The 22,767-nt window shown below is 29.3% G+C and overlaps 1 protein-coding gene across 2 annotated transcripts in view; it reads right to left on the bottom strand.

Moving 5' to 3' along the window:
- The window catches only part of LOC135959033 (serine/threonine-protein phosphatase 2B catalytic subunit 3), a 32,997-nt gene extending 19,681 nt beyond the window's left edge, over positions 1–13,316 (bottom strand). The window contains exon 1 of one of the 2 annotated variants that reach the window (XM_065510024.1): positions 13,167–13,316. The gene's annotated coding sequence lies outside the window, so the exon portion shown is untranslated. Of the gene's footprint in view, positions 1–8,371; positions 8,716–13,166 lie in introns of those variants that run through there. The other variant, XM_065510025.1, reaches the window with a different exon arrangement.
- Positions 13,317–22,767: the final 9,451 nt, after the last annotated feature.

Below are 22,767 nucleotides of genomic sequence, written 5' to 3'. Positions count from 1 at the left end.
ATATAGATATTGGTTTGGATAAATAAATAAAAAAAATAAGCTACAAACAATAATTAAATATCGGTTGTTATGGTGGTATTATTAGTATTTTTTTTTTGTTCATGTTAACCCGAACAGTTTGACGGACAGACAATCACCTAAATATACAAATAAACAAGTCAGCCCACCAACCAACGAGTCGTCTAAAAGAGCCTTTGTTGGTATGATTCTTGCTATAACATTGACTTTTTTTTAAATATTTTTTTGCCATCATTTACATATACCAGCAGAAACATGCATTTGTATATGTAGTATATATTTAGATAACTGATCTGTCCCATATACATATTTGGCTTATATTTAAAAGATTATCGTACATAAATACAAATATTCAATATAATTTGTGTCAAAAGCCGGTTATTTCATTAACTTTTTAACAATAACAAACACCTTGTGACAGTCCCTGTATGTCAATAATAGTGATTTCAGTATTATTACTGCTACTTTTGAGTTTTACTACTATTGCCTGACATTGAGCAAATAAAGATTTGGATTGAAACAATTTATTTATAACCTTCACAATGAGTGGTAAAAGTTTGTCATACCGTTTTGTTATTTCCACAAATATGACTGATATATATACACCAATATATCGGGAATAACTCTGGTTCAGTTCCTATATAAGCAAAAAACCACGACAAATTAAGGAGTGAGATCGAAAAAATGTTAACATACATAAATGTTAATAAAAAAAAGAAACCACTAAACCTACAGTTTTGTTCTTTTTATGGTTCATAATGTGATGAATTTATGAATCTTTTCCGGAAACCTTTCCCTTTAGGTTTTTATAGTGCTTTCTGTCACTTTGTTCCATCTCCGTTTAAAATCGACCACACTTTTGGACACCTTTTAACAAGAGCCCAATATCTCTCCAATGACCTTAGCTCCAGGCAGTTTAGAGGATTTGCCTCTCTTTATACAAATACCTCATTATTGCTCTTGTACCACTCAAGACCTTGCTTAGTGACAGGATGCAAAATCAGGCCAAAAATAAGTGGACACATTAAGAAGTCTTATGAATGGAAGCATCCTCTTTTGTAAAAATTCCTTGATGTAAATTTCGATATTTATAGAGCCATTGGTAACAAATGATTGGCTTCTTTTGTCGCAACTGCATATTGCTTGCCATGCCAAGAACTTTTTGGGAACATTTTCTGATTTTGGATCCTAAAGTTTTCTACAATATTCCCTCGAGCAGCAGCAATATAAAACCTAGAAACATATTAACCCGGAAGCTGCGAAAAATTTTCCAGAAAATACGTTTCGTCATCCGTGCTAGCAGAGTTCCTGTCAGGAACTTTTTGAGTTTTGTATGTTTTTAAACCTGTAATAGCTTTAACTTTTTGTGCCAAATAATCCGAGTACTGAGCTAACCGGACTGCTTTCCTACCGGATGTGTTGGGAGCTCTTTTGAAAATGCTTTCTATTTACTGAATTTAGAAACATCATGTGGACCATACCTTCTACCTGAACTACCGATGCTCTTTAATAACATTGGAATCAATTTGACGGAAGACCTTTGATTGTTTGGCCAAAGTTTTAATGATGAACGTGTGTTAAGGTTTTTTCGATCTCACTCCTTATACATACATCGTTGGAAATTAAAATAGCAACATAAGCGGGACTATAGAGGATATATGAATGAATTAATCCTGTAAGTAATTTGGAGCTTCGGAAAGTTGATTTCACCATACAGACGGACATGCTAACAAAATAATGACAAACTTATATATAAATAGTGATCCAAAAAAAGTTATACTTGTATTAAGTTAAATAAAACTTAAACCGTTCAATTTATAAATTTATAGACTTTTTCAGGAAATCTTCCCACTAAAGATTTTTTAGTTGCTTCCTTTTCCTTTTTTTGGACAAGGTGTTACTTTTCCTTTTTTCAGAAAGGTAACAGTCATTTTTATAGATACTCCGCAATATATATTTCTATCTTTATCGTACCTGATGCCAGAAATGATTGGATTCTTTTGCCACACAATAAACTTCTTGGGAAATTTTGTTTGTTTTTTTGTCCGGTATTTTTCTGAGCATTACCTCGTCCAGCCACATAAAAATATTGATCCGGAGGTTGTGAAAAGTCTGCCAGTACATATGTTTCATAATTCATCAAACAGGTGTATTTTTTATAAAATTTGACATACATTTTTTGGCTCGTTCTTTTGCTTCAAAATTTTTAACGCATTGCGATCTGGAACTTTCTGTACTTTATACGACTTCAACCCTTCATTAGCTTTGTCTCTGTGCACAAAATAATGAGATCTACTTTTCAGATAGAAGTGTTCCGTGCTCCAATATCTGTTAGACCTGTTTTTCTTCCTGATCTTGATTTTCGTTCAATGTTCAAGTTTTCCTTATACGGTTTAATGGTTTTTGAAACAGTGTGAATGATCCTTCAGATCTTTTGTTATTTTTTTAAAAGTTCATATTGGATTTTTTTGAAAATTTTTTAATATTTTTCCACGTATTTTATTTTCACTTTCCAATTTGTCCGAAATAACAGTTTTAAATTAATGCTTTAGAAAAGATAATATCTGACATTTATTTAAAAGCTAACGTGATTAAAAAAATAATAATTTGGTGGACCAAAGATAAGTTTTGGCTGGAAAAGTATGTTTAAGTTTTCTTTGACTCACTCTTTATGTATCCAGATATTAACACAAGCTTTAATTTACCCTAAGGTACCTTTGGTTGGCCACTAACAATTTCTTTTTTTATATAAAATTATTTATTTTTTTAATTTTTTCTTTTGTTTATGTGTCATGTCTACAAAATTTTGAACAAAAAATAAACATTATAGCAACGTTTCAATCTAAAGGCACATTCTTTAATTGAAAAAAGAAAAATATTTAGAGAAAGTAAAACATGTACAAAACAAAAATACAGAAATATATATGTAAATACTATGTACTCGTAAATGGTAAGATTCCATAAACAAGAATGAAACAGTTTTGAAATCATAAAAAAACATTAATAAATCAAAATAATTGTTGATAATTAAATGATTTATGGGGAAAAAAATCAATAATTTTCAACAGGCAAAAAAAACTTGTTAACTATCTCAAGAATTATAAATATTTTATGCCAGGCAGATAACTAGAACTTTTTGCAAGCAATTTTCTTCATCTCTCTTTTGCCAGAATAAGATTTGTACGTAACACAGGCAAACAACCATCTGTTAATGTAAAATTGCATAAGTGCCATCCATGATGAAGAAGATGACGATGATGATGAATAATACAATAATTATTATAAATATGTAGTCAGCAAGCATTAGGTGTTAAGAGTGTTGAAAGAAAGAATTATTTAAATACAAAAAAAGGAAAGAAGAAAAAAAGTGTCATTTGTAGACAACCACCATGTGCACGCTGCTCTCTGGTACTATTTGCTCTAGCTGACGTTAGTAATTATAATTGTCTTGTCTGTCAGTTATTCATGCAGTCAGTCTCTTCTGTGCAAAGAAACTATTAATTTTAACTTGTAATTAAGTCATTTTAATCAAGTCAACTATTACAAAGTGTTATTATTATTATTATATTGTATCTAGTAGATGTTGATGTTTGATGTTGTAGGTACTTACATACGTACATTCACACGAAACAGCAAAGTTTTAATTTAAAATGTAAATTATTTATAAATAATTGAGATTTTATTTACGTTTATTGTTTAAACTTTAGGGTTAACTACTGTAAATCTTAGTAAAGTGTTTAAACTTGTGAATAGCTGTCATTCACTACTAGCTGTATAAATAAAAATAAGGGTTATAAATGAGGGTTAAAGGAATTTTTATATTTTTTTTATTTTGTGTAACAGTAGCAGCAACTGCTTTAAAAATCTTTATTAGAGAAGCAAATACGTTAAACAATTTTCGTTTAAATTTGAAGTTAGTAATTAATGATATTGCTAATTACATATTTTTGGAAAGTTTTCAAATGGGTTCACTTTCAAGCCAGGGTCAAGTCAAAAATGCAAATTTTAAGCGATATGCGCTTTTCAGAACATGGTAGGGTATTCAATTAATCGGGGTTCTGGTTTAATCGGTTAATCGAGCAAATAATTAATCAGTGTTTAGATTTATTCGGTTAATAATCGGTTAATTTAAAATTATTCGATTAACCGAATAATTTCTATTTTAATTTTAAATTGAAAATGCAACAACGAATTTTGTGTACAAAAATATAAAAAACAGCAAATATGGTATTTGAGATCATTTTTGAATACATATCGTTCATTTGCTGCAACAACGTCATAACTCAAAATCCGTGTTTTTTGAACTTAGTAATACAAAATATGCGCCATTCTATAATCTTTCATATAGTTTTATCAGTTTTCAAAAAAGTCTATTATTTTTTGTATGAGATATTTGACAAGTAAAAATTTGGGATAAATACAAATTAGAAAAATATTAACATCTACTATTTATATGTATTTATATTTTTATGAAATAGTAAAATGTCATAAAACATTCAAAAAATGTCATAAAACATTTTTTTGAATTATGACGTTGTTGCAGCAAATGAATGATATGTGTATTTTTTAGGGTTTTAGTGAGATCTTCTGAAAAAATCGTTTAAATAAAGAATATAATTTAAATGTTTTCCTTTTAAACGATTTTTTTTCTTTAGATTTAATAAAACTTTTCTTGGAAAAAGACTCTCTCGCTGAATGTATATGTTGGCGAATAAAATCCTTGGTTATACCATTGGAGTCCTTTTTGGATTGTTTTATATTTTGAATACTTTTAATAGTTTAATTTAGTTCTGATAACTAAAAGACTCATTTCTAAAAAAGTTTCGTCTATACATGTAAATACATACATAGTTTCAAATACATGTAAATTAAATATATCAGTTGTTATACTCACTAAAAATGTTTATTGGATGTTCCAAAAAATATCTAATTTTAATTTGAAATTTGTATTTGAATAGAAACGGAAAAAATAAATACAAAAAAAATATGTTAAAGTGTAAAAAAAGGAATTTCGGTTAATCGGTTAATCGACACAAATTAATCGGTTTATTTGTTATTTGAAAATCGGCAATTTTAAATTATTCGAACAGTTAACCGTCCAAAATTAATCGGTTAACCGATTAACGGTTAATCGATTGAATACCCTAGAACATGGGCTTATGATCAGGGATGTAACAAACTTCATTTAATCAAATAATAACAAATCAGTTAAATATTAAAGTTGTAACTCCAAAAAATATCAAATAGATATTTTTGTTAAAATATTTTCGATTGAGCGGATCTAAAAGTTCAGACATTTTTACCTACGTCCTGGGCACACATTTACTAAAAAAATCAAAATCTTTCTTTATCATGACCACATATGATCATGATTTATAGCTCTGAAAGCTTAATCTCTTGTCTTTTATTGGGTGTATTCAATATAAATTTATTCGAAGTATTTGCCATTGTTAGCTATGAACTTTTCCAATCTCTCCGGCAACATTTGAATTCCGAGCCAAAATAACTGCTCAGCTTTAACACATTGACTGCCAAGGCACTTTCACCAAATAAAAAACGTTGATGTTTACACTAAAATGACAGATAAAATATAAAAAAAAACCGCTTTCAAAAGTTCCTTAATGTCTGCTATATAATAAATGGTTTAATTTTCGACCCCATAAAATGTATATCCTAGATCCTTATAGATAGCGGAGTCGATACAGCTATGTCCGTCTGTCTGTTGAACCAAATAGCTTACAAACATGATTGGACTTGGTACGGTTGCTATTAAATATCGGCTAAGTTATCTTTTTTATATATGAGTTTGTCATTCCGTTTGTAATTTCAACAATTTAATTTTCCGACCCTATAAAGTATATATATTCTGGATCCTTATAGATAGCGGAGTCGATTAAGCCATATCCGTCTATCTGTCTGTCTGTTGAAATCAATTTTCTGAAGATCCCAGATATCTTCGTGATCCAAATCTTTAATAATTCTGTCAGACATGCTTTCGAGAAGTTTGCTATTTAAAATCAGCAAAATCGGTCCTCAAATGGCTGAGATATGAGGAAAAAACCAGGACAACCTCAATTTTTGACCTATATCTGAATTACTAAGTCATTAATATAGACAATATGGATATGTAATGATAGATATAAAGACCATATAAGACCATAAGTTGGACCTACAATGAGTCAAAATCGGAACACGATTTTTTTTTCACCAAAAACAATAATTTTAAATTTAGAAAAAAAAATTCAAAATTTAGAAAAAAAAATTCAAAATTTAAAAAAAAATTTCCAAAAAATGAAAAAAACAACTAGAAAAAAAATAAATTTTGTTTACCTAAAAATATTTTAAATTTGTATTTTGAAGTAAAAATTGGTGGAGGGTATATAAGATTCGGCACAGCCGAATATAGCTCTCTTACTTGTTTTTACCTAATATTACTTATAAATATCTGGATTACTAAGTCATGTAAATAGAAAATTTAGATATAAATGCCTCTCCAACGACTGATAATATGTCAAAATCGTGAAAAATTTTAACTCATAATTTTTATATTATTCTAGTGAATACATTTTTAAGATTTCTTCGATTAAAAAATATTATTGGAATATTTAATATAAAATATGTAGTACCATTATTTGGTTACAATAAATAATATAGATGTAGTTAAATATTTTATGGAATAATTATTGATTGATAAAATTGTCAATGCAACCAACTTGGAATAAAATTATAACCTATTGGTCTTGGTTCATTGAATTAGTTTTGTCCAATTTTTTTTAAGTAAAGTTTTTGCTTTAATTTTAGCTTGAAAATAAATCTATTCGATTAATTAACTTGTTTGAATATTTTTTTTTTTAAATTGAGAAATGTTTTTCATTCGAATAAAAAATATATTTTCTTCTCTAATATTTGAATGAAATTCGGCACTCTTGATTAACTTTTAAATTTTCATAATTTTATGAGGTGAATGATTATTAATTTGTCTTTATTATTGTATTTTTTATTTTGAAACACTAAAGAAATACAGAAATACGATTCTACAAAAATTTAAAATTTTCCTTATATGCACATATGTAAGTATTGTGTCTATGAACAATATTTAGTTTCCGAGATATAATCGAAAATATGCTCAACTTTGAATCCCCGCCCACTCGACAATAGGCGTGGCCGACATATATTTTTATATCTAGTTTTAATAACAATTTCGGACCTGATTTGTGAGTCAACAACACCAAATTAAGCAAAAGAATAGCTCACATTATAAATTTTGATATAACACCAAGTTGTTTTGAATAAGTCAACTTCAAAATATCTGTTAGATTCCCATTATAAAACACAATACTAAACTATGGCAACTACAGCTTGATTAAATTGTGTCACACTATTTACCATATATTTTTTTTCTCTGCAAAATAAAAGAAAATTGTTTTTAATAAAGAAAAAATAATTAAAGGAAATTGTTTTTAATAGAAAAAAAAAATATAATTAAATTGTTTTTAATTCAAGCACTTGATTAAATAAAAAATTGTTTTCTTAGAACTGTGTGAATGTAGTTAGTAAATATTTATAAATTATTTGCACGAGTGTTTTATTTTGAATAAATAGTTAACACTTTGTTCAACGTATTTTAATATGATGAGCATAAATAACGGTAAAAAACAGACAGACGGACAGAGGAAAAAAGAAAAGGAAAACAAATATTATGACAAACTCAGTTTGTTGTTGTTTTTATGTTTGTTTTTGTTATTATTGCGACGAGGAGAATACAACACTACTAGTGCAGAGTTGCAAACAGGTTGACTTAAATTATTGGGTCGATGAATTTGGGTACACTGTAAAAATAGAGAGATAGAAAATGTCGAGAGTGTGTGTGCCTGTTGATGTGTAAGCTTTAAGTGGGGGTTGTGCGGCTGCTGCTACCACTTTTGTTGTTGCTCCATTTTCGTTTTTGTTATAATTTTATTGCTAATGTATAGATATTTTTTTTTGTTATGTCAAGGGGGTGAATATTTGATAATGAGAAACTACATACACAACACAAACTCACAGATACACGAAACAAGCAACAGAGTGGCAACAAATTACCTGCAACACCTTTTTGAACCTATTAACGGCGCTGCGACCTAAAACAGAACTCGAGTAGTAGAACAAACGCAAAAAAAAAATCAAAAACTTGCGCATAATTTTTTTTACAGCAAATACAAACACACACACTGACACTGTTAAATTCTTCTTCTACACGCATACGAGTGACATACATACACAATTATGCATTGTTTTTATTTTATTTTTCTTTTTTATTTTATTTTTGCCTTTATTTTTCCTCATAGAGGATTTAACACAAAAAAGAACTTACTTATTTGTTTTTTTCTTATTAGAATTTCTGGTGTTATTTTAAATTTCTTGTAAAGAATTTGCACCAACAAATCACAGTATTATTTTTCTTTTTTTCTTTTGGTGTTGGATGAGTAACAACTAAAAAATCGGAACAATTATTTTTAAATTTAATGAACAAGTCGCGCACTTGCGTTTGCCGTACGTTTTGTATTTCTACTTCTACTGTATCGACCCGCCAGTCAGCCAGCCAGCAAGCGTTTTATAGATTCCTTATACTCGTACTAATGAAATCGTTACCAGTGCTTTTCCAACTGAATAAAAAGCAACACACCACTACTCATGAGTGATGATAATTTAGCTGTTTTCTCAGCAAGTTTAAAAAGATTTTAGCAATCTAGTGGGGAAAAAATATTTCAGTCTTTTGTGAGAATTCTAACGGGTTTTTGTTTAAAAAAAATCAGAGGATTTTTTCGATATGCCTTAAAATATTAATAAAAAACGCATTTGATTTGACTTTCATAATTTGAAAATTTTGTATGAAAATCAAAAAAAAATTTTGAAAATCTTTGACATATTGATTTTGCTATCCATATAAATATCACTTTGGTGAAAATTAGGGCCTAAGAGCCAGTTTTTGACTTCGTATTTAAATATGAATTATATTTAAGTTCTATTTAAATACGAAAATGAGTTTCTCAGTGCTTTTTTAAATGATATTTAAATGGCCAACGTTGGTCATTTAAATTCTATTTAAGTTTCATAAACTACCATATGTTTTTGACAGCTGACTTTTGTTGTTTGGTTTTTTTTTCACTCTATTGTAGTAAAAAAAAAAACAAACAACAGCGTCTTGCTAAAAAAAGCGTCTTGCAAAAACTACAATTCCGATGCGGGGCAATTGGAGCTTCTTTTGTGCATTTTCCTACCAATAATTTTATTGTTTAATAAACTTTTATTTCTTATTGGGCAAAATGTATCAATTTTTGTTTTGGTTGAACAGCTGTTTTAAGCAAAACTATCGATAAATTTTTGATATTTAGTAGTGCTACCATACTTTTATCTTATTTAAATAAGACAAATTATGTAGCACTGAAAAACTCAAACTGTATTTAAATACAACTTAATTTTAAGTTAAAATTAACTAAATACGTATTTAAATAACAAGTCAAAAACTGGGCATAAATGTTTGTTAATTCAAATCTAATCTAAATTTAGTTAAAATATTGAATAACAATTTAATCATTCAATAAATTTTATTGAGTTATTATACACTTCACCTTCGTGAGAAGGGTATATATAAGTTTGTCATTCCGTTTGTAATTTCCACAATATAATTTTCCGACCCTATAAAGTATATATATTCCGGATCCTTATAGATAGCGGAGTCGATAAAGATATGTCCGTCTGTCTGTCTGTCCTCGTGTTTGTTGAAATCAATTTTCTGAAGACCCCAGATATCTTGGGGATCCAAATCTTCAATAATTCTGTCAGACATGCTTTCGAAAAAAGCAAAACCAGGACAACCTCGGTTTTTGACCTACATATATCTGGAGTACTAAGACATTAATAGTTAAAAAAAATGTAAAAACCAAAAAATTTTTTAATAACAATTCGAAAAAAGAAATTTTCCAAAAAATGAAAAAAACAACTTTGGAAAAAAAATTTTTGTTTACCTAAAAATATTTAAAATTTTTATTTTGAAGTATAATTTGGTGAAGGGTATATAAGATGCGGCACAGCCGAATATAGCTCTCTTACTTGTTGTGTATTAGATTTGAATTAAAGAAAACTTGAATGATTCAATAATGCATTAATTATATAAAGAAATAATTCTCAAAGGAATGAAGTCAATATGATTGAAATACTGAGGAATTAAGCCTATGAATTAATTCGTAATGAATTCTGAGATACCAAAAATTTAACTTGATTTTAAAAATCAACTTGATTCGAAATATTTGTTTCGAACCTTTGGACTTATCGACCCTTCGTATACATATTTTTATAAATAATTTTATAGTATTGAAAGTCAATTGTATAAAAGAACTGTCCAGGAAACTGTTGAAATATAAACTTTTTTAACGAATTCTTTATAAATTTGGAAATATTACATTAACCTTTAATTGCTAAGAAAATAGTAGGATTATTTGAGGAGCCCAAATTTTAGCAATGATTTGACTTATTAAACTTATTATATTTCAGCAGAATAGCTCAAAATTTCTAAATTACAAATTACAATAATACATAATAATAAATTAAGACATATTTTCGGGATAATGAGGACTCTAACGGTCTTATCGGGGGATGGAAAATTTCATTTCAATTTAAAAAAATATTCAAAATAGTACTTTTTTATAGAAAATTTATTTTTCCATAGAAAAAACCTGTTGTGCACAAATTTCTCTACAGAAAATACTGTAATATACAAATTTTCCAATAGAAAAAACTCTTTATATAGAAAAGAATTGTTATACACAAATCTTTATATAGAAAAAACTGTTATACACAAATCTTTCTATAGAAAAAATTGTTATACAGAAATCTTTCTATAGAAAAACTATTATACACAATTTTTTCTATAGAAAAAACTGTTATACACAAGTTTTTATATAGAAAAAGCTGTATATGTACACACATTTTTCTATAGCAAAACTGTTATACACATGTTTTTCTATAAAAAAAACTGTTATACACAAATCTTTCTATAGAAAAAACTGTTATACACATGTTTTCCTATAGATAAAACCGGTATGCTAAAGTTTTTCTATAGAAGAAACTGTTACAAATTTTTCTATAGAACAAACTGCTTTACACAAATCTTTCTATAGAAAAAACTGTTATACAGATGTTTTCCTATAGAAAAATCCGGTATACTCAAGTTTTACTATAGAAGAAACTGTTATACACAAGTTTTCTATAGAACAAACTACTTTACACAAATCTTTGTATAGAAAAAACTGTTATACACAAATCTTTCTGTAGAAAAAGCTGTTATACAGAAATCTTTCTATAGAAAAAACTGTTACACATAAGTTTTTCTAAAGAAAAAACTATTATACACACATTTTTCTATAGCAAACCTTTTATACACACGTTTTTCTATAGAAAAAACTGTTATACACAATTTTGTCTATAAAAAAATACTGTTATTCAGAAATCTTTCTATAGAAAAAACTTATACACAAGTTTTCCAATAGAAACAACCGTTATACACAAGTTTTTCTATAGAAAAAACTGTCATGTACACATTTTCCTATAGAAAAAACCTGTTATACATACAATTTTCTACAGAAAAAAAATGGTTATTTAAAAACCTGTAAATTGTTTCAAAGTATCAAATTAACCAAGGATTACTTTTTAACATAAAATAGTATCAAACAAATACGAACTTTTCCAAGAGTGGGCGTTATTTCATACTATTAAAAATATTTGGAAATTTTTTCAATACAATTTTTTTAAAAACCTTTGTCGATTTGTTTAACTAAATGAGGCCCTGCGTAATGTTAACTAATAGTTATACTGTCAGTTAAAATTATTTTAGTATGAAAAATGTCAGTATATCTATTGGTTAACACATAACCAGACTACGTATTAATGGCGTTTATAAGGACTGTTTATTTATTCGAAATAAGAGTTAATTAGTACATGTGCTCCATAAGCTTCTATTGACCTACATCATACTCCAGGTTAAATTTAGACATAGTTTTTTTGATTGATTGTTTTTGACTTTCATGTGTTTTAAAAATAACAAGGTTGGCGATTTATTCTAAAATTGTATAGGTATTCATTTGTAATTTTAAAGTCCATTTGTTATTTTATGCAAATCTACCTACAAAATTACGATCTAAAAGTTTCAAACAATAAAATGTAAGCTTTATTTAAAATTTATTTTTAAACATAAAAATGCACAACGGTGTTTTTTTTTTTGAACATTTAAATTGTATGGCAACATTGTAATTATTTAGTGTTATGTGGACACACACACACAAACACACTCACTCTCAAACACACATAGCCAACAACAACAAGTACATTTTTTTTCAAACCAAAACATTGTATGTAGTTCAAAATATAAAAAGAGAAAAAAAACATAAAAACTAAAATTGTTTTCTTGAAAAATTTTGCGGTGCAAATATTATTTTCTTTACTTGTTGTACCGTATGAAAAGTTTATTATATTTTTGTGGTTCGACTAATACAGTTTATTTTTTTTTTTTTTGCAAATTTATACCATCAAAGAAAACAAAATGTACACTTGTTGTTTGTTTTATTCATATGATTATTTGCTTTTCACAAATAAAAACAAAATCGAAAACAAACAAAAACTTATCTTTATTATTATTTATAAAAACCCGTTTTTATTTATTAATTATGTAAAAATAAAAAAAAAAAAACTTTCAACGAAATGCTTGTGTCAATACAAAATCTTTTTAATTAAAAATTCACTTTACGCACTTGACTCTGGCTGAAAGAAACAACAAAAAAACAATACAATATACAAAACGTTTTATCTTGTATTTTGTATAAAGAAGTTCGAAATCTCTGTAAGCTCTGCTAACTGCAGCTGACTTTTCATAATTCCCTTCTTGCGTTTCTCTTTATTTTTGTATTTCTTTGTTTTTTAGTTTTCGTTTGCAGCTTTTTTGTAGGTGCTTTTTATTTAGGCTTTGCCTGTCCTATAACTCTTTTTTTTCCTTCTAAATCTGTGGATTTTACCAATTTTTTCTGTTGATTTTTTTTTAATTTTTTCTTTTTCACTGATATTGCAAAATTTTCTTTTTTCACATATGGTTTTCTTGGCAATTCATGTTTACTCACATTTATCACCGAACGTATGTTTTGGTTTTTTTTTGTTTTACTTTGTTTATAGTTTTAAATAAATTATTTTGTTTTTGCACAAAAAAATAATTCTTTTTCTTTTTTTCCAATTTTAAAACATTATCCGAAAAATATTGTGTGCTACCTTCCACCAACTAACGATGACTAATTTTTTATTCGACTACTTTTTTACAATCTTGTCAGATTGCCGAAAGCAACTAGTGCTGCCACATGTTGGATAGCTGTAGATTCTTATTGGAACGTTTTTTAAATATATTTGGCGCCGGATGTTAGATGGCAGTACATACACAACTGCTTTATCTTCGGAGCTATTTTTTAAATATTTCACTACATTGTTCGAATTTTCATATTGTTTAATAAAATCACCAGTATGTTAAATTAATGTGTCAATTTACAAAAAAAAAAAAAAAACAAAGTTCGTCTGAGTTTAATGTCGGTAATACAGTTTATAATATTGCCTGGTAAACAAAGAAAGAATTCACTAAAACTTCCTTTTTTGAAATCGAATAAAATTTAATATCTAAACCATTTCAAAAATGTTTTCATTGCAAATTAATGCATAGAGTTAAATCCTTGTTACTTAAAACGTATTCAATTCATGCAAATTCTTTACAAATTCAGAAAATCTTTTTTGATTGTGGGTATAAAAATACCGTTTCCATAAAGAGAAAAACAGGAAAAAATTGTTTTTAATTATAATTCTATATATAATATATATTTCCTTTAGCTTAAGTTTGATTTAGAATTTCGTTAGCTGAAACTTTTCGTACTCCATTTGATTTTTCTGAATTAGAATCTGAATTAGTATCAAGCTTATATTCGTCTAAAATTAAGTGGAACTGGAATGTAGACAATTGGCACCAAGGTTAACTCGATTATCATTGAACTAGACAAAAAATGGATAAAAATTGTCGCTTATGTGGACGATGTGGTGATACTCGTATCAGGATCGTTTTCGGATGTGATTAGTGATATTATGACCACAGCTCTAGGGTATCTCGACAATTAAGCCACTGTCTTGAGGTAAACCCAAGCAAAACAGAACGTGTACTCTTCATGGCAAAGACCAAGATTCCAAGCTTCAGACTTCCGCGTTTGAAAAACTGCGAAATCATGCAAAATATCTAGTAGGTATTATCCTGAACTCTAAATTATCAAGGAAACTGAATATTCATCACAGGGTTAAGAGGGCAACGGTGGCCTATAAAAAAAAGTTGGGACTTAGTCCCAACATAGTTAAATGGATGTATACGGCTATACTACGTCCAATTCTTATTATGGATCTCTTGTATGGTGGACTGCAACTAAAAGAAACAATTAGTCAATTCACAAGGTCTCTTATCAGTCATATTGTCATAATGTCCTAATATATCACGACCCGGCAGCTCGGCTTAACCGACTCTTAGGCATTCGGCGCAGGTCTTTGCTGGTTGGTTACGATAACACAATAAACATAGCATACAGAGTAGTATTATTTTAGGACATTTTTTGCTTGAAAAACAATAAAAACCATTGTGAAATATTAGGACATTATGACAATATGACATGATAAGAGACCTTGTGAATTGACCATATGTTGTTCACATAATGGTCACCTCTGCCTTCAGCGCAGCTAGGCTTCACGCATCTGGATGTTGGGGATCACGGGTATTCTGGGCCTACTGCCTACGATCGTATACCAACCTTCGGACTATATTACTCCATATATAGATTTTGATAGGGTGTTCAAGGTCTTAAATCCCTCCAGGATTGAGTGTAGTAGGGGTAATCTCGTGTACGAATATGACACCAGGATATATACAGACGGTTCTAAAATGAGCTGTGGTGCTGGTGTTTTCTGTTACGAACTTGGGATATGCATCTCATACCGTCTTCTGAATGAATGTTGTATTTTTCAGGCAGACATTTTTGTGAACATGACCATAATGCTCGTCGCTATATTGGCATTTTTGTGACCATCAGGCGGCACATCTCTCACTGAATATACAACTTCATCATCATTAGTCAGGCAACCTAAGAATACACTGTCAAGGCTAGGTCGTCTATCTGACGTTACTTTAGTTCGGCAATGAACAGGCAGACGAATTAGCCAGAATGGGATCTACTTTGGATATCTCCAATGCAATTTAAATGTATTATCTTCAGACACGTTCTTATAAAGGCTGAGAATAGAACTATGCAACTGATAACCCGAATATATCAATGTTGTTGGCAGTATTAACGGGGCACTGGACGCTAGACAAGCATCCAATTCGCACTGACTCCCTTTTAACGACCATTGATGTAGCTGTAAGGATAAGGAAAAAGATGAAACAATTTTCCTCCTTCTCTGCGAATGATAGTCGGGAGATATTTTATTCCGAAAATAATTCATGCCACATTTTAAGGAAGAAACTTTGTAACTACAAATTTCATTTTTTTTTCTAGCTTTTTGAGTATATACGAACCTAAATAATCTTTAGTTTGGTTTTCGTAATTTTTAAGAATTAATCTATCCTTAGTTTTATTGTAAATATTTTCTCTCGATACATTTAAAAAAAATAAAATTTTGGAGTTGGTTTTTTGGAAAAAGCTCACAATAAACATGCTACAAATAAATAAATATGTCATCCTTGAGCAGAAGAAAACAAATCCTTGATACGGCATCCTTTAAATTCTATAAACCTACATAAATTTCTTTCATTGAGCTCTCTATCCTCCAGTCTGCAAATTTCGAATTATCTTAATTCTGGTGCTGAGCAGTATTACCATATTATTTACAAACCAGTTTTACTCTCTTCTCTCAATTGTTTCGAATTGAAAAACTAGGACAATTCGAAAAAGAGTGCCGACATTTATTGATTCTAATTTTTGTTGTTATTTTTATTGTCATTTTCTTTGGTTCTTTCATACGTTCATTCGTTAATGTATTTTTTGTTTATATGTACATTTTTTTTCCATTACATTGCAGTGGAAGAGTTCCTTTTCATACTCAAAATACAAAAAAAGAAAAAAAAAAAAAGGAAAATAAAAATAAAAAATGGGTTGTTGATTGTTTATGGCCAACTAACTACTCAATGGTGGTTGGTTAGGAGTAAATGCCGTTATAAAAGCGTTGTTCATTATTTTTCCCTTTTATTGTTATTTTCCACATGATATCAACAGGAAACAGATGACATGTTCAATGTTAAACTACATTTCAAAATGTTAGAGTTTTGTACAATATTTTGCAATATACGGGGATAACAAGAGTACAAAGCAATTTTTATACATAAATACATGTATGTACTCGTATATTGTAGATACTGATATCGTATTTATAATACATATGAACGTACATACATATGTATATAGTCCTAGATATATGTATGTTTATATGAATATATGTATTTATTTTTAATTTAATACTAGGGACGAATGCTATTAAATTTGCTTGTATTTGTGTGTTTGAGTTTATCTTATTTTATGTTCAAATTTAATTTGATATTTAACACTTGCCACACAATTTTAATCGTATAACAATTTTAACAACTTTATACGAAATATTGTTGTACCAAAATAAAATTCGCCATAAAGAAAACACATACATACATTCATATGTACTTCATAGTTCAAGGCTGTTAAAGCTACATAAATGAAAATCTACACAAAAAACTGATTAAAGTTCAAAGCAAATATTTATGTACATATGTATGTATGTATGTACTATGTATAGGTATGTGTTTGTAGAAAATCTTTTAATAAAGGATTTATAGTTCAAGGTAAACAAATATATACATACTAGGGTTGTCATTCGAATAATCGAGGAAAAAAATAATTTTTTATTCGAATAAATACAATTTTTTCAATTTAGAATAAAAAAATATTCGATCAATAATTGCCTATTAATCGAATAAATATATTTTCAAATTAAAATGAAAAAAAAATACTTTAAATAATGAAAAATTTGCAGAAAAATATCTCAAAGAAACAGGACCATAGTTAATAATGTTATTCCAAGTTGCTTAAATACGAAATTTTATTCGAAACTACTTTCGACATTAATTTTTCAATCGATTTTGGATTAACACAACCAACATTATGAAACTTAACTTAAAAACGAAAATCTGGTAACTAGGACTGAGATCAAAAAAATCTTATTATTTTTTATTTGTTTTTTGATCAAGATACCTTTGTAAAGCATGTCAGTTATTATGTTTAATGTCAATTTTGTTCATTTGTTCTTAATCTGATTAAAATGAGTGGCAAGAAAAGAAGTACTAAACTTATTAAATATTTTTAACAAAACCCAACTGGGTTATACAAAAAGTTGGCCAAACAATCAAAGGTCTGCCGTCAAACTGATTTCAATGTTATTAAACAGTATCGGGAAAACTTGGTTCAGGTAGAAGGAATCATCCACATGATGTTTATAAAGCCCATAAATAGCAAGCATTTTCAAAAGAGCTCCCAACATAGGAAAGCAGTCCGGTTAGCTAAGTATTCGGACTATTTGGTATGAAAAGTTAAAGCCAATGCAGGTTTAGAAACATACAAGGCTCAAAAAGTTTTTGAACTCTGTTAAAAATTTAGATTCCAAAGACAGAGCACGGAAATTGAAGTCAATTTTTTTACAAAAAAATATACCTGCTTCAGCTTTCGGGTCAATATTTTTATGTGGCTGATGCTCGAGGGAATGTTGTAGAAATGTTTAGGACCCAAAAGCAGAAAATTTTCCAAAAAAGTTCATTTGTTACAAAAGGCTCTATAAATACTGAACTTTACATCAAGGAATGTTTACAAAAGTGGATGCTTCCATTCATAAGACTTCTTAATGTGTCCACTTATTTTTGGCCTGATTTGGGATCCTTTACGATTGATTTAGAACTAAATAGTAAAAGCGGATGTATACTGCAAAACATAGCATTATATATTGAGGAAAAATAAGGATTGCAGGAAAATGAGGAAAATTGCTTTGGCGTAAACACTAAGAATTGGAGGCATTACTCCACGAAGATTGTTGTCAAACTCAACAAGAGCTTGCTAAATCATTGGGAGCTACTCAAGCAGATATTTCAATCTGCGAGCAGCAGGATTCACTCATAATCAGGGAAATTGGGTACCATACGAATTGAAGTCAAGAGACCTTGAAAGACGTTGAGATTGAGATGAAAAATGTATTCATTATGATAACCCGAAGCGTAAGAGTTCATACGCGAAGCCCGGCCAACCAGCGAAATCGACACCAAAGCTAAATATCCATGGCGTTAAGGTAATGCTATGTATTTGATGGGACCAAAAGGGTCCTATCTATTATGATGGCCAGGCCATCACTGGGAATCTGTACCGAACGCAACTGATTCGTTTGAATGCCGAAAATATGCGGCCAGACATGAAACCGTAATATTCCATCATAACAACACTTGGTCACACGTTACAATAACTATTAAAAACTTTTTAGAAAGAAATGGTTGGGAAGTTTTGCCTCACCCGCTTTATAGTTCAAACCTTGCCCTGTCCGACTACTAATTGTTTCGATAGATGCAGAACGCTCTTTCTGGGATATGCTTCACTTCAGAATAGAGTGTCCGAAATTATCCTTATTCGTTCTTGGCCCCAAAAGATGAGCAGTTCTTTTTGGCGCGGCATCCATATTTTGCCAGACAGATGGGAAAAGATCATAGCCAATATTTGCTTAAATTTATATTGTACACATGTTCCAAAATAAAAACTAAAAAAAATTTCAAAAATCCCGTATTTTTAAGTCATAAGAGCAATAAAAGACAAATTGCAATAAATTTTTTCCAAAATGCAAAAAATGTTGTAAAAGAGAAAATTATTTTTTCTTGAAAAAATACGAAAACGGAAATTAAAAAAAAAAGTTATAAACTTTTATTCGATTAAAAAACTCGAATAATTGACAACCCTAATACAAAAAAACAAATTCTTTGTTAGACAAGCTTATAAGCTCACATACATAAATATGTATGTAAGTACATACGTACATTAAATATTATTTCAAAGGATCACTCAACATTTCTTTGTGCTGAAAAGAAATTTAAAATAATTAATTAAAGCAGTTATAAATATAATAATATTCTACTAAAGCGTATCAACACACAAAAGGCTATACCAACATTCTCAGTTTGATTTTATCTTATAAAGGGTGTAACAAATTTTACGCAAGATTTTAATTAAATGAAAAACATATTGAACCCTCAAAAGGAGCAAAAATAAGGTGTCGATGTTCCCAACTAAAACAAAAGTTTATTTCATTCTAAGATACCATTTCTCAAAAAAGACAAAAATTTTTAAAAACGGCATCTTAGAATAAAATAAACTTTTATTCAAATTAGGAACATCCACAATTATCCATACATACATTTTGAGTACTTATAAAATTCAAAGACGGTCTAGTTATGAGAAGGATGTAATTTTCCTCAAATATTCTATGTTGACCTGAAATGTTTGGTATTGAAAACCAGAAAAATCGTTCCAACAAAAAAAAAAAATAATAAACACAACAATCCGTCCGTCTGTTGAAGGGACAATAGTGCATTAGAGGGAAGAAATTTTTCACAAATATGATCTATTGATCAGAAATTCTTGATATTAAAAATCGCTCCAACTAAAAACACTTTTAGAACAATATGTCCGTCCAAAGTTTAATAACAATTAAAACACAGTTCTAATGTATGTGTCCAAAAATTAACAAAATAGGTTGAACAAGTTTTGTTGTTGTTAACTGTTGCTAAAAAAAATAGTTATGTCTTTTATAATGGAATTATATATTATTATATTGGAATATATTTTTTTCGATTTCTGAAAAATTTAAATTTTGGGTTGTGTCACTTTTGATCTGGGTGTGCGATATGAAATATTTGGAATGAAATAATTTCACAAACGCAGAACAGTGGGGGATCTGAAAAAAAAGGAAATAAATCTGTAACTTCTAGACGAATAGCCCGATTTTAATAAAATTTCCCATGGCTATATAGGAGGTATCGATAAGTTTAAGTTTTGAATTTGGGCTTAAACAAACAAGGGGGGCCGAGCCACAATGCCCCAAAGTGGGGCACCTCGGGTATATCAAAAATTAAAAATGATGCCAAATTTTTGTTTGCGATCCGATTTGAAAGATTTTTATATACAGTGGTGGTCAAAACATATGCAACCAGCAACAGAATTTTACAAAAGTGGTTTAAACTACTTTAAGATGTAAACAAAAATATTCATTTGCTTATAATATTTTTTAATTTATGCTTTAAAAATAAGAATATGAAATTTAATTCAGAATTTTTTGCATTGAAAAGAAAAAAAATTTAAAAAACTACGTATGGGTTGATATTTCATTGGCCAAAACATATGCAACTAATTGCTTTTAAAACATTTCTGTCTATAAAACTTAATATTTCGTGGCAAATCCTATATTTTCAATGACGGCCTTACATCGGCAAGGCTGTGAAGCTATCAAATTGGCAATAAAATTTGCAGGAATAGCGTTCCAAGCATAACCAATCCTTGAAACATAATATTATTAATAATATTGAATTAGTGCAATTTTCGGTGTCGATTCTTTGATTAACGATTGCGCAAATGTTCTCAATGGGATTTAGATCTGGTAATTGTGGCGGCCATTCCATTACCGAAACTGTTTCTTGTGCTAACCACGATTTAACAACATGTGAAGAGTGCTTGGGGTCGTTATCGTGCTGAATAACTCATCGAAGAGGCTTATTATCCTCAGAATTTGGAAACATTACTCTTTCCAAGATGTCTCTATAGATAAATCCATCCATTATTTCATTAATTTAGAGCGATGGGCCAACTCCAGCAGCAGAAAAACAACCCCCATACCATTACGTTGCATCCTGCAAGCTTCACCGACGATTTCCCTACGCGCAAAAACCGCTTATATTAAAAGAAACGTTTGAAGTTTGCTATGGAGTATTTAAATTGGCCAGAAAACAAATGGACTACTGTCCTATTTAGCGACGAATCCGAATTTAATATCATCGGAAGTGATTTCATGTGTTACGTAAGACGACCACTTAACACGCGGCTTCAAGCACATAATGCAAAAAGACACTGAAACATGGAGGATGCAACGTAATGGTATGGGGGCAGTTTTTCTGATGCTGGAGTTGGCCAATCGCTCTAAATTAATGAAATAATGGATGGATTTATCTATATAGACATCTTGGAAAGAGTAATGCTTCCAAATTCTGAGGATAATAAGCCTCTTGGATGAGTTATTCAGCACTATAACGACCCCAAGCACTCTTCACATGTTGTTAAATCGTTGTTAGCACAAGAAAGAGTTTCGGTAATGGAATGGCCACCACAATTACCAGATCTAAATCCCATTGAGAACATTTGGGCAATCGTTAATCAAAGAATCGACACCGAAAATTGCACTAATTCAGATATTATGTTTCAAGGATTGGTAGATGCTTGGAACGCTATTCCTGCAAATTTTATTGCCAATTTGATAGCTTCACAGCCTTGCCGATGTAAGGCCGTCATTGGAAATATAGGATTTGCCACGAAATATTAAGTTTTATAGACAGAAATGTTTTAAAAGCAATTAGTTGCATATGTTTTGGCCAATGAAATATCAACCCATACGTAGTTTTTTAAATTTTTTTTCTTTTTAATGCAAAAAATTCTGAATTAAATTTCATATTCTTATTTTTAAAGCATTAATTAAAAAATATTATAAGCAAATGAATATTTTTGTTTACATCTTAAAGTAGTTTAAATCACTTTTGTAATATTCTGTTGCTGGTTGCATATGTTTTGACCACCACTGTATATGGAATGTACTAGACGAGATCTACAAAAAACATTGCTTTAGCCATATATTATCTCTTATAGTTTACGAGTTATTAGCATTTGAAAAGTAAAATTTTATTTTTTTTGCCTACCTTGGTCTGCCATTTTGCTAATAACGGATCCAATTCTTTCCCGATTTTCCCGATTTTGAAGTATCTTTTTTTGAATTAACAACAAATTTATTAATAATCTTAAGAAAGAATTATTAAAAAATATCTACTGAGTCAAAAGTTATGTGCATTCAAACTTAAAAAAAATAAAAAAGTAGTTTTTTCGCCATTTTTTTTCGAAAAAAGTACCTACATTAATTTTAAATTATACAGAAAATGAGAAAAAAAATAAATAATGTGTTTATATTTTTCTGAAAGATAACATTTCGGGAAATATTATAAAAGCAAAATAATATCAAAATTCGTATTATTGCGTGGTCCAGAGCCTTCCGAAGTAGACCTATTTTTTTATGTAAATTTCAACTTTAGACTACATATTCTAAAATCGCATAGCTGCTTTCAAAAAATTAAGACCAGTTTTGTATGTCCCAATCTGTTCTTCAATATCATGCAAAGGGATTTCATAGCCCCGAGCTTGGTACCTTCAATACCTTCCATACCTTGGTACCTTCGGTACCTTCCAAAAATCAAAAAATCCCAATTTTGGGATTTTTGGAAAGTTTTTTGGGAATTGTGGGATTGTCATTAACAATTCACAAATATCTTTTTCACTTTTGGATTTGCATCGAACGTTTCTATATAAGTGTAAAATTGCATTAAAAACGATTCATAAACAG

The sequence above is a fragment of the Calliphora vicina genome, chromosome 4 (assembly GCF_958450345.1).
Source record: "Calliphora vicina chromosome 4, idCalVici1.1, whole genome shotgun sequence".
In the NCBI taxonomy this organism is placed as follows: Eukaryota; Metazoa; Arthropoda; class Insecta; order Diptera; family Calliphoridae; genus Calliphora; species Calliphora vicina.
The sequence above is the reverse complement of the archived record's forward strand: the minus strand, read 5'-3'. Positions and strand labels throughout refer to the sequence as shown.